At 54.9% G+C, this 14,079-nt stretch overlaps 1 pseudogene; it reads right to left on the bottom strand.

The window, feature by feature from the left end:
- Positions 1–542: 542 nt before the first annotated feature.
- LOC101591416 lies at positions 543–1,072 on the bottom strand (annotated as a pseudogene).
- Positions 1,073–14,079: the final 13,007 nt, after the last annotated feature.

Here is a 14,079-nt window from a genome sequence, read left to right as displayed (position 1 = left end):
GCTGTGGTGGGTGATTGGCTCTGTCTGAGTGAGCTGGAAATTGCTGGACAAGGAAGCCACTGGGGCCAGCGGGATCAGGCCTGGGCCTTGGGAGCTGTCAAGTCCCCATGGTTGTCATGGAAAGGAGAAGGGTGTAGGGTTGTACTGTGCAAGGACAATAACCCACAGACACACTAATGAGTGCTGTTTCTAGAGATGGAGCCCTCCACTCATGGGATGAAGCCCTGTCCAGCCACTGTGATTGGATTTGGAGATAAACTGTAGGAGACAAAGTTAAGTAAGGTCAGTAGCAAAGGCTCAGAGCAGCGCATTATGGTGCATGCCTGCAATCCCAGCACTCTGGGAGCCTGAGGCACAAGGAGCACGAGATAAAGCCTCTGGACCACTTGGCAATTTAGCAAGAACGTGTCTCCAAATACATAAAAACAAAACCCCAAAGGGGATGGTGTTATGGTTTGTGTCCAGTTGTCCCCCCAATGCCTCATGCAGTCATGGGGTGGCCTCTGGAGTCTGTGATTGATTCTTTTTTTTTTTTTTGAGCATGCAATGATGTCTTTTATTACACATAGGTTTTTATAATTCTTCAATCTCTCCGTACACAGGCAAAAGTGTACTGTTTAGCATACTGGAACTTGCAAATTTACTCACTGCCTACAAAGGGAAAATTATCCCCAAAGCGCGCTTAACCGGAAGGCCAGTGCATCTGCTGCCCGCCAAGCATGTGCAGGTGAACGTGATAGACAGACTGGCCCCCGTCTGCGCCTTCGTTCACCACCATTCGATAACCCTTGTTCAGGCCTAGGTCAGCCGCGCACTTCTTGCCAAAGATCATTAAATGTCCAAGAAGACTTTCATCATCATCTTCTGCTACAGAGATCTGGGCAATATGTTTTTTGGGAATCACCAGAAAATGAGTCGGTGCCTGCGGGGAGATGTCGTGGAAGGCAAGGCACCGGTCGTCCTCGAAAATGATCTTGGCGGGGATCTCCTTGCGGATGATCTTCCCGAAGATCGTGTCGCCGCCAGGCCGGGGGACCTGAGCCTTGGCGATCTCGTCTGCCATCGCCCGTCTCGCGCCTGTGATTGATTCTTGACCCACTGCTGGGATTGAAGGTGTGAGTACTACACCCTGGCCCCAGGGCGGGCAGTCTGCACTACACTGGAAGGAGGGGAGAAAGGCCAGCTAGCTGCGGGAGCTACTGTCCCTCCCTTTGCTCTTGCTGTTTTTCCACCACCATGAATGGCTGCTCTGTGCCACGTGCCCCTCTGCCTGGGAGCCGGCCGAGTATGGACTGAAATATCCACCAACTGTGAGCTAAATAAATCTTTCCTTCCTTAATTTTGGGTGTTGGGTTCTTTGTCCCAGCAACAAGAGAAGTAACCAAGACAGATGGGGGGAGGGGATACAGCTCATTGAGAAACCCCAATCTCCATACCAAAAAAACCCAAACAAACAAACAAACAAAAAAAAACCCTAGGTCCCTAATCCTGTAGGTCTCTGATTTTCCCCCAAGAGGAAGAAGAAAGATGGCTCTGTGAACAGCATGAGAAACCACCAGCTGCGAGGCAGGGAGAGAGGGCCGCACCAGAGGATGGCCAGGGACTCCCTGGCCTTGGTCGATCTCAGAGCCAAGTGGACACAGAGATCTGTCATGAAGCCACGTAGACTCTGGTTTCTGTTATGGAAGCTGCAGCCAACTCAGACAGACAGAACTGCACTTGTTAGGACTCAGCAGGGAAGCAGAACCCCACTGACACAGCTGTGCTCCTCAGAGCTCACAGCTGTGCACAAACAGGGCACGCACTATCACCCCCACCTGTGCACACGCCTTTGGAGACTCAGGCAAGCAGGGGGCAGGAGTGAGCAATCCCCCCCCCACAGTCCACAGCTGGAGGTGCGGGTGCCAGGCCTTGAACCCAGACAGTCCAGCTGCAAATGCTAGTGGAGCTATTGCTGGGAGGTGGGGAATTTTCTCTGTAATTATTTTGCACTTTGTGTTCCTCTTGGTTGCTAAATGATATGACTTGTCATACCAGAGGAATTTCATAAAGCCATTTCTATTTTGGAAAGAAAAATAAAAAAGTCACAAAACATCAGCATGATGGAGAAAGCACGGCAAGGAGGGAACGCATCAAAATCTCCAGCGGCTTTGTCTTGGTATTTTCAGACACCGACCTAGGACGTGAGCAGGATCCTTTCAGTCAGCTCAAGATGTCGATTACACATGTGTGAGGATGGGAACTACTAAAGCAATGAGGTGTGTGGGAAATGACACACTTGGAAACCGCTCCTCCCTCCTCTCTGTGCCCCTGACTGCCGCGACTCAAGCGGCTTTCCTCAGCGAGCCTCTTCTACCTCGCCTTTCCTGTGCTAGACCCAGCTCACCATGGACTGACTACTCAGAAAACTGTGAGCCAAAACACAGCTGTCCTCCTTTAAGGTGTGGGTGTCAGGCATCACATTCAGTGCGGAGAACGTGAAGATGTGGGCTGACTCCTAACTCCCGCCCAGGGTGGCTATAGGGGAGATAAGGCCCCCAAGGAAGAAATGGAAATCCTGTTTACTCAGGAGCTTGGGCTCTGAGCTGAGACTCTGAGTGTACTTACTAGCAGGACCCCAGCCTGGGAGCTTGCTCTCAGACCCTGTCCTAGTCAGAACACCACAGTGGCCTTAAGCCAGGATCCTGGAGGGGCCTCTCCAGCCCCTGGATCAGCCAGGACCTTGATAGTGGACTTCCTCGCCTCCAGAACCATGAGAAACGCATATCTGTGGCTGAAGGCCCCTGGTCTGCCGCCCTCTGTCCTGACAGCCTGAGTGGACTGGGACAGACTCTAGTGCAGCAGTTCTGCTAGTCGAGTGCCTCTGCAACCCTCCTGCCCCAGGCTGCGCTGGCTTGGGGGACTGGCCTCCCAGGTTGGGGTACATGGAGGACATGACACGGTCTTTGGGTCCAGGAAGAGTTGCGGGTCTCCTCCCCTCTATTCTGCTTTCCGGTTCTGCTCAGTTCACACAACAGATCTTCTTCCTCCTGGTGGGCTCAGGTTTGGTGGAAGGCTGGCATGAAGCGCGCAGGAGTCCGGGTTGGGCTGTGGATCAGAGTTAGGGCTGCTGGGAATTCTGGAAATATCATTAATGGTAGTATTCCAAGTTGAGCGTCAGAAATCTGAACTCTGAAGGGCTCCAGGGTCTGAAATTTTTTGAGCACCAATATGATGCCCTTAAGTGGAAAATTCTACTCCTGACCTCACAGCATTGGTTGCAGTGAAAATGCGGGTATATTGGTAACTGCGTGTGGTGGTGCAGACCTGTAATCCCAGCCTGCTGGGAGGCAAAGATCACAAGTTCCTGCTCATTCTGGGCGATTTAGTAACTCAGTGAGACCCCGTCTCAAAATTCAAAAAAAAATTGAAGGGTTAAGAATATAGCTCAATGCAAAGTTCTTGGGTTTAATCCCTATTATCAGAAATTAAAACAAAACAAAACAAAGAAAAATGGGCATAGCAAAAACATAGCATATTATCATCTTTAGGCTGTGTGTATAAAGTGAATATAAAATCCAAATGAGGGCCAGCCAAATAGCTCAATGGATTAAAGGGCCCGCAAGCAGGCCCAGGGGCTGGGGGTTCGATCCCTGGGCCTTCCATGCTGGTCCTGCCCCCCGGGGCAAGCTGAGATGTCAATTGAGACTGGGAGTGGTGGTGCGTGCCTGTAATCCCAGCTCTTGGGAGGCCGTACACAGGTGGATCACTGCAAGTCTGATCTAGTAGTGAGACCCTGGACACCCTGTAGACCTGTCCCTAAAATACAAAAAAAAAAGTAAATGAATTTTGCACTTGGGTCCCACAGTAGTCGCATTATACAGAATTTGCCCTTCAGAATCAGGGTCAGAGTGCTCAGTAATCGACCCCGCCAGCCAAGAAAGAAGGAAGCCTGGCTACTGCTCCAGCTGGCAGCAGACCTGGGCATCCTCCACATGGCGCTGGTGTTAGGCGCATGCAGAAGGCAGGAGCTCTGAGGGTAAGAAGGCCTAGAAGCCTTTAGCAGAAGGCCAGGGAGGCCAGGCGGTGTGCCCTCGAGAGGGCAGTGTGTGAAGCAGATAGTGAGGAGCTTATTCAGTGGAAATCCCAGAAGTATGGAAGAGCCAGGAACATGGATCATCTAAGGGAAACTGCAAGGAGGGAGCAAAGCCAGCCTAAGAGAGAAGCCATGGGAGCTGCCACCAAGAGTGCCACAGAGTTGGAGCCACATGGAGCTCACAGTTTGCCAGAGATTGCTTCGGATGTTCCACACGGAACTACAGGACTTAATGTTTTCCTTCTGGATTTCGGACTGGCTTTGGTCCCAGTGCTTTGTCTCCTGCTGTCAGTACCTTTTGGAATGGTCTTGTTTATCTTGTACCATTGAATGTTGGAAGCGCTTAGCTTTGCATTTGTACAGGGGCTCACAGCTAAGAGTTTGCCTTGGATCTTGGAGGAGACTTGGGACTTGGACTTCTCAGCGCTGGTAAAGCTGTGAGGACTTTGGCAACTCTCAGAGATGGACTAAGATGGCTTTTGTATAGAGGACTGAGCATGAGTCTTGGCGGGGGCACGGGTAGAACGTTATGGTTTGTGTCTAGATGTCCCCCTACAGCCTCGTGTAGGTCATGGGGCAGCTTCTAGAGTTTGTATTAATTCCTTATCCAAGGCTGGGATTATGTCTGTCTGTCTCTCTTCTTTTTTTGTGGAACCGGGGATTGAACTCAGGCTCTTGCGCTTGCCAGGGAAGTGCTTATTCCACTGAGCCATCTCCCCAGCCCCCCAATTTTTTTTTTCCGGGGCGGGGGATTGAACTCAGGCCCTTGCACTTGCCAGGCCAGTTCTTATTCCACTGAGCTATCTCCCCAGCCCCCAAGGCTGGGATTATGGGCGTCATCTCCGCACCCTCCCTGGGACAGATAGCCTGAATACAATGGGGCCTCGAGATGGCTCAGCAGAGTAAGTGCGAATACAATGTAAGGAGGGGAGAGAGGCCTGCAGGCTGCCTCAGCCCCTGCTCCTCCCTTTGCTCTTCACTGTCTTCCACCGCCATGAACTGCTGCCCTCTGCCATGTGCCGCTCTGCCTTGGAGCCAGCCAAGTATGACCTTGAAGCTCCACTAACTGTGTGGGGTATTTTGGGGGTCGGGTATTTTGTCCCAGCAATGAGAGAAGAGTAACCGAGACAGAAGATGTACCATTACCTTCATGGAAGTAGTCTACAATTCTTAAAAACCCTGAAATCTGAAACATTTCTGGTCTCAACTGTTTTGAATAGGAGATACTCAACCTTACTGCCCCTCTGTTTTGCTTTCCCAGTTGGTGTTTTTGTTTGTGTGACACAGGGTCTTGCTCTGCAGCCCAGGCAGGCCTCGAACTCGCGCGCGAGCCCTTCCTCCTGCCTCCCGAGTGCGGGGATACCAGGTGCGCTCCAGCAGGCCTGGCTGGCTAGTGTTGTTTCCTGCCCCTATTAATCGTATCCTGACTCTTTCTGAGCTGTTGCCTTTCCATTCCTGTTCCGCTCCCCAGGGGAGCACAGGCTGTACTCCCTAGGCCACATCAGGTGACCCAGTTGGAATCAAAGTGACTCCACGTGGCCTTTCAAGGGATGACTGGGGCGGTGGCACTCGGATCAGCTGTGCCTCTGGAGGACGCAACGCAAGAACCTGCCTCACCACGGCGACCCGGTGGAGCAGAGGGCCCAGGGATGATCTGGGTTTTCGGGAATCAAATTCCAATCTAGGCGTGAAAGCCACAACTTTTTAGTTAAGGGAGACAATAAACTTCCTTTTGGCTTCAGCTACTTTGGAAGAGATTTTCTTCACCTGAAACTGAAAGGATCATGTCAGAGACATGAGTGTGTGACTTGAACACGCTAGAATAAAGTTTTATGAAAAGCGAGGGGAACAGAACCGGGTGAGCACTGGTTATTCCACGGCGGCGCGGGGGCAGGGCCCAGGATGGCTGCAGGCCCCGGGTCCCTCATGCCCGCGTGTAAGGATACGCAGCAGTCCATCGTGAGGATAAGATAGAGGCCAGTGTCCCCCAACGTTCCGAACACTGGCGACCAAGAAATGCCACAACATCACGTAAGGGACAAAAACTGCAGTCACACGAGGAAAATGAGAACACTCAATGACATGACAGGAAAAGAAAAGAAAAGAAAAGAAAAGCACAATCTAGGCACCTTTCAATAGAGAACTGGCTAAAGAAAATGTTTATTTGCATTACTCAGAAATAAAGAATAATGGAATTAAAAAAAAAAAAAAAAAAAAAAAAAAAAAAAAAAAAAAGCAAAGCAAAGCCTGGCCAAGCTGGAGAGTGGCAGGTATAGCTGTGCTCAGAGGGACAGTGACTGCCTGAGAACCCAGACCCTGGAAAAGAAGAAAAACTAAGAAGTAACGTCCTCACGCATCCTTTTCAGAAAGTTAGAAAACGACAGCAAAATAAGGGAAAGAAAGAGAAGGGAAATAATAAAGATCAGAGGTACTGAAAGAGGAAGGAAGCGCACCGCAGAGAGCTGGCAGAGACCAGAGCCGGTTCTCTGGTGAGCTGGAGAGCGGGGGCGAGACGGCACCGCCTCTTCGCGGAACGATGGGGCCCCGCGTGGGTGGAGAGGGCCAGGTGGCCGTGAACCAGGGGAAGTGGGGAGCCCGGAGCCCGGAGGGGCTGCTACCGGGCGCAGGGCTGGGACCCATCCCCTGGCAGGTGGGAGCCGTGGATGGCTCAGGAGGGGAAGGGGCCATCACACTACAGGGCCCCCCGCAGCGGGCTCGGGAAGCAGAGGCCCCCCAAGACCCCCTGCAGAGCAGGGCAGGGATGACTGAAAAGGAGACAAGGTGGCAGAGTAAGGCGAGCTCAGTGTTCTGGGAAGGAACGTCTCAGGGGAAACTGCCACCCCACTGCCTGCCCCTGTCACCGCCTTGGCACGGCCTGTTTCCTTTTCAGAGTGCGGCCACTCAAGCCTTGGGGGGATCCGCCAGCTGCGGGCAGCGAGGGAGGCAGCAGGCCGGAGCGCAAGCACGCAGGCTCCCAGAGCGCACACACAGAAGGGCTTCTGCCTGGCACGTGCCCGCCACGCGCCCTGCCAGAGGGCGGTGCAGCATCAGGGTCCTCACCCCAACCCATCCCCCAACCACCTTGTGACACCTGAAAGCGGCCCCAAACATTGCCTACTGTCCCTGGGGGGCACAACTGCTGCTTTGGATACAGAGTCCTGGAGGGCTGTCTCTGTACTGCTGACCACTCGAGCTCAGCCAAGAGTCGGGGGATCGCGGCGCCACCACCCGAGGAGCCAGGCCAGGGGTGGACAGTGTGGGACCAGACCCCCAATATGGCCACGATGCAGTTACCCGAGTTTCCACACATCCCCCACTAAAACAGCCAGTTCTCCTTGCAGCCTGACGATCATTTCATTATTTACTTAGCAGCTTTCGGTTTTTTGGAGACTGCATCTTTGTCTGCAGCTCAGGCTGGCCTCAGACTTTCAAAACCCTCCTGCCTCAGCTTCCCTGGCAGCTGGGATTACAGGCATGCATCACCGCACTCAAACGGAGCCCTCACCGTAGAGCAGAACTTGTATCTCTTCCGCACTCCCACACTCAGGGCCTCCAAATCTTCACTGCATCTGTAGAGCAGATCAGGGCCGGGTCCCCCTGTGTCCTCTGCTCCGAGTGTGTGGGTGCCCTGGGGGTTTCTTCTATGGCCTTCTACCTGTTCTTCCTTCCCCTCCAGTGCTCGCCCTCCCCTTCCCCCAGCTGTCTGAATCCCTTACCTTGCTCTGCCTGAGGCCCACTGTCCCTGCTCCTGGGCCCTCGCCTGGCCACCTCCACGCCAGCCCCTCCCCTGCCTGCCTGCTCTAGCAGCCCTGGGCCACCATCCTTCCACCACGGGATCCCTCTTGCATCTCTGGGGCTCTAGCTCCTGCCTGCCAGAACCTGCGTGCCGTCCTCCGTGGACAGTGCTGTCCTTCAGGGTGCTTGCTGAGCGTCTGTGGAGGGACAGACAGGTGGGCAAGGACAGGTGGCCTTGCCCTGTGCCATTTGCACCCCACTTCAGACTCACCCCAGGACCCAGAGTCTTGGCCTACACATGCAGAGCCAGCCCAGGGTCCTCTGCTGTCCCCACCAGTACCCCTCTGCCTCCAGCTGGTCCCCTGTGCTCTGGCCAGCATGGGCTGCTGCCACCTAGGCCCCCTTCCTGTGTCACCCATTAGAGCCTAGTATAGTTCTCAGCCCCCAGATTTCGGCTTAGGCGTCACCTCCTGCTTGAGGCTTCCCTGATCCCCCAGTCCGGAGGATCTGCATCTTCTCTGCTGCCCCATGATGTCACAGCCCCGCTGCACTGTGCTTGCGTGGACGCCTGAGCACAGGCCTTGCGGGGGAGGTGGCTGCCCTCTCTCCTAGGACTCCTAGGACTGCAGGAGCTGGGCTGTGAGCTTGCGCCTGACGGAGGGGCAATGAAGATGAGCAGAGACCCAGAATGGCCAAGGGTGGAGCCTGGGGACTTGTGTCTCCTCTTGACAAATAACCAGTATGGTGGCGCACCTTGGCTCTATTCACTCAGATGCAAGTACAGCGATTAGAGCCGCTCGGGACCCAGCTGCCTTCCCCATCTGTGGTGCTTGTCCAGGTAAGCAGCAGGATATCAGCTGCTGTCCTTTCCCCTTGCACGTCAGCAGGTTTGAAAACTCCTTTCTGCTTTGTGCTCATGAGGAGGTCAATTAGGCCTCAGTCTGCCTATCTGGTCACCCACGCGGAACCACCGCTGGGGCCGTGCTGGTCTGTGTGAGCGTGTGGGTGGGTGAAGTCCCTGGACCAGATGAACCCAGGGCTCACTTCCCATCCCCCAGGCTTTTCCCGGGCCTGGGGATTCTGTGATCACCCACCTCAGGGCCGCCGGCTGCTCTAGGCCTGCAGAGGCAGTGTCTTCTGCCCAGGCAGCCAGCTCTTCCTGGGCCCTCCACAGCACTGGGCCCTTTTGGTTTTATGGGCATTTGTAAGAATCCAGCCCAACAGAGCTCTGCCGGGTGCCGGCACATGCCTACCTGGACGTGCCATGGGCGCCCAGGGACCACTTCTGCCTTGAGCAGGCTCCTCACCCCTCCTGCTCCCGGTGAGCCGGCAGGGGAGGGATTGGCCTGTCCCAGCCGGAGGATGTGTGCAGGATGACCCAGGTGAGACCCAGTTCCCAGCGAGCAGCAGGAAGAACAATGCCGGCGAGAAGGGGTGTGGTGTGATGCTCCAAGCCAACAGCTTCCTGAGGGTGCCAACAGCCCAGTCACCTCTGGCCAGGAGCCCCAGTATCCTGAGACACACCCTGGAACCTGGTGCCAATCAGCAACAGGGCCGCTGTCCCTGGGACTTCAGTAGTGGGGCATGCTGGGGCATGTTGGGGCATAGTGGGGCATGCTGGGGCATGTTAGGGTGTGGTGGGGCATGTTAGGGCATGGTGGGGCATGCTGGGACATGTTGGGGTATAGTGGGGCATGCTGGGGTGTGCTGGGGCACGTAGGGACATGTTGGGGTATAGTGGAGCATGCTGGGGCATGTTAGGGCATGCTGGGGCATGCTGGGGTGTGGTAGGGTGTGGTGAAGCATGTTGGGGCATGGTGGGGTGTGGTGGGGCATGTTGGGGCATGGTGTAGGGTGGTGGGGCATGTTGGGGCACGCTGTGGCATAGTGGGGCATGGTGGGGCATGTTGAGCCATGTTGGGGCACGCTGGGGCATGTTGGGCCACGCTGGGGCATGTTGGGGCATGGTGGGGTGTGCTGGGGCATGGTGGGGCATGTTGGGACATAATGGGGACCCAGATGTGCATGCACAGTGTCCACAGCACACAAATAGAGACAGCAGCCAGGAACTGTGTGTTGAGCACTTACTGTACCCGGATGCTGGTGTCATTCATGGCACCAGAACTGTGGCATTGGCCCCTCTCACAGAGGAAGAAGCCAAGAACAAGGAAATGAAGTAACGTGTTCATGGTCACACGGATAAGAGGATATGAAACGGGGATTTGAAGCGCACGGTTTCGCTCCAGAGCTGAGCTGTGAACTGTTACGCTGAGATCTTTCTCCCAGATGCCCCCGTGAGCCCCATGTGTCTACAGATAGATCTCAGGTCTGTATCTACACAAATCAGCACAGGGACTTCCACCCTTGCTCCCGGACCCCTGTGCCTACAGAATTCAGGCATAGACAGGGTCCCATGTGGCAGGAGCTCCATCCGTGTAGGTAACAGGCCAGCGAGGACCTGGCCTCGCTGGTGTGGGCTTACTCTGAGCAAGTGTGCACACACACGTGAAGGTGCTTGCACATGTAGAGGCATGCACACACACTCGCGCTTGCAGTGAGCAGATACCGACAGATCCCCCTCTATGCCAGGCACTGTGCGAGGAGCTAGGGGTGGAGGAGGCCAGAGAACAGGGTGTGACCCAGTGTGTGGGGGCCAGGTGAGATAGGAAGCTCCCGTCATGGGCCACTTCCTCCGTGGCAGATGCACGGCTGACTGTGTCACTCGTGCTAGGGGACTATGAACACGCGACCCTGCCTCCTCACATGCGCCAGCATGACCTTCTTCACAGGAGCCAGAAGAGCGCTTCAGCCGGCGCTCGGCAGGCGGGTGGGTGGCAGGGCCCAGACGCCAGCACCCTCTTCAGCTCCCTGCGTCGCTGGAAGACCCTATTCCCCCGTCAGCACCTAGGAGGAGTCCCCCCAAGTGTGCTCCTTTGCACGCGCGCGTGTGCGTGGGCGCGCATGCCCAAGCCTCACGCTATCCCTCCTGGGTGCCCTGAAACTACCTCTTGGGGAGGCCGCAGTGACTCCGCTTCCAGGCAGCTGCGGCGAGTTCCTGCCCAGAGGCTCTTCCTCAAAGAGTCTCTGCTCTACTGAAAGTTCAGACGGCCGTGGTTTCCCCACACCCAGAAAGGTCAGACTCTCACAAAAATATTTACTGCGAGCTGTCCAACAGTCAGTCAATAAGCATTTACTGACAGCGGCTGCTCTCACCCTGGGGCGGGGGTGGGGTGAGGGAGGTGAGAGTGGGCCTTGGCCTTCAAAAGGTCAGAGGTCACCAGGACAGAGTGACCTGGGAGGACAAAGCTGCTCAAGCAAGACCTTGTGCCCCCGAGTCACCCCGGTCGGCACTCATGTGGTCTCTGCTGATGCTCCTGGTATGAACACAGTGCCACAGTCCACGTCCAGGGTGACATCCAGGAACCTGCAGCCCAGAGGGGCCAGCTCTGGGGGTGTGCGGGGCAGGCCAGACAGGCCCACAGCAAGGAGGGGGAACAGGACAGGACGGAGTGCGGGTTAGAAGGGCCCCTGACGACACTTGCTGCTGGTTTAGGCTGTGGTGGGCACTGGGGTTCCCCCCTCTGGGAATGAACTCACTAAGTTGCCTGAGCTGGGCTCAACCTCGCGACCTTCCTGTCTCAGCTTCCCAGAGTGTAGCATTACGAGCTCTCCCCCTAACTGAGCCCTACTCCCTGCACAGCAGGGGGCTCTGAAGAGCTCCAGGACCCCTGTGCTGCCGCTGCAGGGAGCCAGAAAGAGAGGCAGCTCTGGGAGACCCAGGTGTCCAGGCTGAGCCCCAGTGGGGTGAGACAAGGGAAACCAGGAAGTGCAGGTGCCTGAGCCTGCAGCCCTGCAGCTCGGTGGACCCGGCCCAACGTCCTGGCTGCAGATGCAAAGGAGCCGGTGTCTTTGGGTAGCAAGTGATGCAGGAGCACCACTCCAGGACCCCTGAGGATTTCACGGGGTGTTCAGCGCAGTCGGCCCGCTGAACAGCCCAGGGAGAGAGAAGTGAGTGCACCCTGCGCCCCAGTCTGTTCTGCCTCCCTCCCTCACACCTCTGAGCCACCGAAGTAGGTGCACCCTGGGGAAACCTGGGGGGTGTCCGGCTACAGCAAGCAACTGCCAGTTGGGTTCTGCATTTCACTAAATGTCAGAGTGTGGGAAGTGATCGCTCAGTCGAAGTCTCTCCCACCCCAACCCACTGCAGGCCTTCACAGGCAAACTCAAGACATTGTCTGCTGGAACCAGTTACAAGGATGTCAGTCAGCTGGTCACCAAACACCGAGTCTCTCGACCCTGGCCTACCACGACGGACATGTTCGAAGCAAACCTCCTTGGTTTTGCTTCACCAAGAACCTTGCCCAGCCCAGACCCTGAGCTGGGGATTAGGGCCCGAGAAGGACTAAATCCTGCCGCCCAGAAGTCTAGAAGGGGCTGGACATGAGCCAGCGATTCTCTGCATTGGTGGGGCATTACTTTATTCATTATAAAATAGACATATTCAGGGTAAGAGTAGGCGATGAAGCGGGCTGGGATGAAGAAAGATACTGGATTGCAATCAGGGCTGGAAAGGAAACGCTGGTCCGAAGGGGAGAGGTCTGAAAAGGTGAGACTCCCCTAGGGCTGCTGGGGACCCAGGGAGGAGAATCGGGAGGGGTTGGCAGTGCCACAGGGACTGTTTTTAGAGGGGAGGAAGTAGTGGAAACGTTCTGAAACTACACAGTACTTACACAAAACAAAGTTGCACATGCCGAAACCCACTGCATTTACTTATTTATTTGATACAGGGTCTCACTATGGAACTCACACTCGTAGTGATCCTCCTGTCTCAGCCTCCTCAGTGCTGGGCCTACAGGTGTGCACCCCCACATCCAGTTTCAATGGCTGGCACGGAGCGCCCTGGGTTAGGGTCCGCATGGCATGTGGTACTGGGGATCAAATCCAGGTCCTTGAGCTTGCCAGGCAGGCACTTAGACTGCCCAGCTATCTCCCCAGCCCTATGTTTTATATTCTTAATGGCCAACATGGTTTTACATTATATGAATTTTATCCCCCAAATACGCTTATGTTTCAACAAGGAAACCTAAGGTTGCAAATGATAGAATTGGCTTTTTAAAAATGGAGTTTTTGAGCTGGACACGGTAGCACACTACTGTAACAATCCCAGCACTTGGGAGGCTGAGCTAGGAGGATTGTTGCAAGTTCCAAGACCAGCTTGGGCTACTAAGTGAGCTCAAGGCCAACAGAAGCTGCATAGTGAGACCCTGTCTCAAAAAAAGACAAAAAAATAAAAAAGAATCATTAAAAAAATTTACTAAAGTAAAAATGGGCTTTTGGGGCTCATTTTAAAATTTTATTTATATATTTATGTATCTGGTACAGCGTCTCACCATGCCATTTGGACTCAAAGATCCTCCTGTTTTCAGCCTCCCCAGCGCTGGGATTACAGGTGTGCGCCACCACGCCCAGACTCATGGCCAGCTCAGTGCACCTCGGGTGGGGGGAGTGAGACCTGTGCAGTGGAGCTGGGGATCGAACCTGGATCTCTGAGCTTGCCTAAGCAGGCGCTTAGTGCCCTGAGCTATCTCACTGGTCCATGTTTTTTTTTTTTTTTTTTTTTTTTTTTTTTCTAGGCGGCTTTCTTTCTCATTCTCAAGCAGATTTCACGAACCTCAGTGGGAGCAAAACGTGTGCGTGCGTGCATGCGCAGCAGGCAGGTGGGTCTCAGAAGGCCTGGCCGATCGTGCGCGGCTTACTGGGCAAGAAGGGAAGAGAACATCTTTCTACAGATCCTCGGAACCGGGTGGAGGAAGACTGTCAGTGGTCAGTTTTATCCCGATTCCGTGCCTAAACCAATCAGCATGCAGGATGGGGAAGGAGGGCTGTGATTGGCCAAGCCTGCGCTGGGGTGCCAAGTGCCAGGGTGGAGGCTGGAGGAAGATGAGAGCCTACCCCTCCTGAACGTGGGGAGGGGGCTGGGAGGAAGGCGGAGGCGCCTGTGGAGATCCCAGGAGTCTGGGGCTGTGGGTCAGGCTTCCAACGGGTGGGTGCGTCCGGGCACCTGAAGGGATGCCAAGCCAGGGCGCGGGCAGAGAGCGAGGCCTGGATCCTGCCTGCAGGCGGCTGTCCCTGACGCTTCCTGCCTCCCGACCGCAAGGTATTTCTGCCATAATTATATTGTCTTCTCATTTCTCTCCTACTGGCTTACTTGTTTTACGTAACTGATTATATTTTCTTTTTTTTTTTTTAATTTATTATTTGAGAGAGAG

This window comes from Octodon degus, unplaced genomic scaffold, assembly GCF_000260255.1.
Source record: "Octodon degus isolate 3935 unplaced genomic scaffold, OctDeg1.0 scaffold00001, whole genome shotgun sequence".
NCBI lineage: Eukaryota > Metazoa > Chordata > Mammalia > Rodentia > Octodontidae > Octodon > Octodon degus.
The sequence above is the reverse complement of the archived record's forward strand: the minus strand, read 5'-3'. Positions and strand labels throughout refer to the sequence as shown.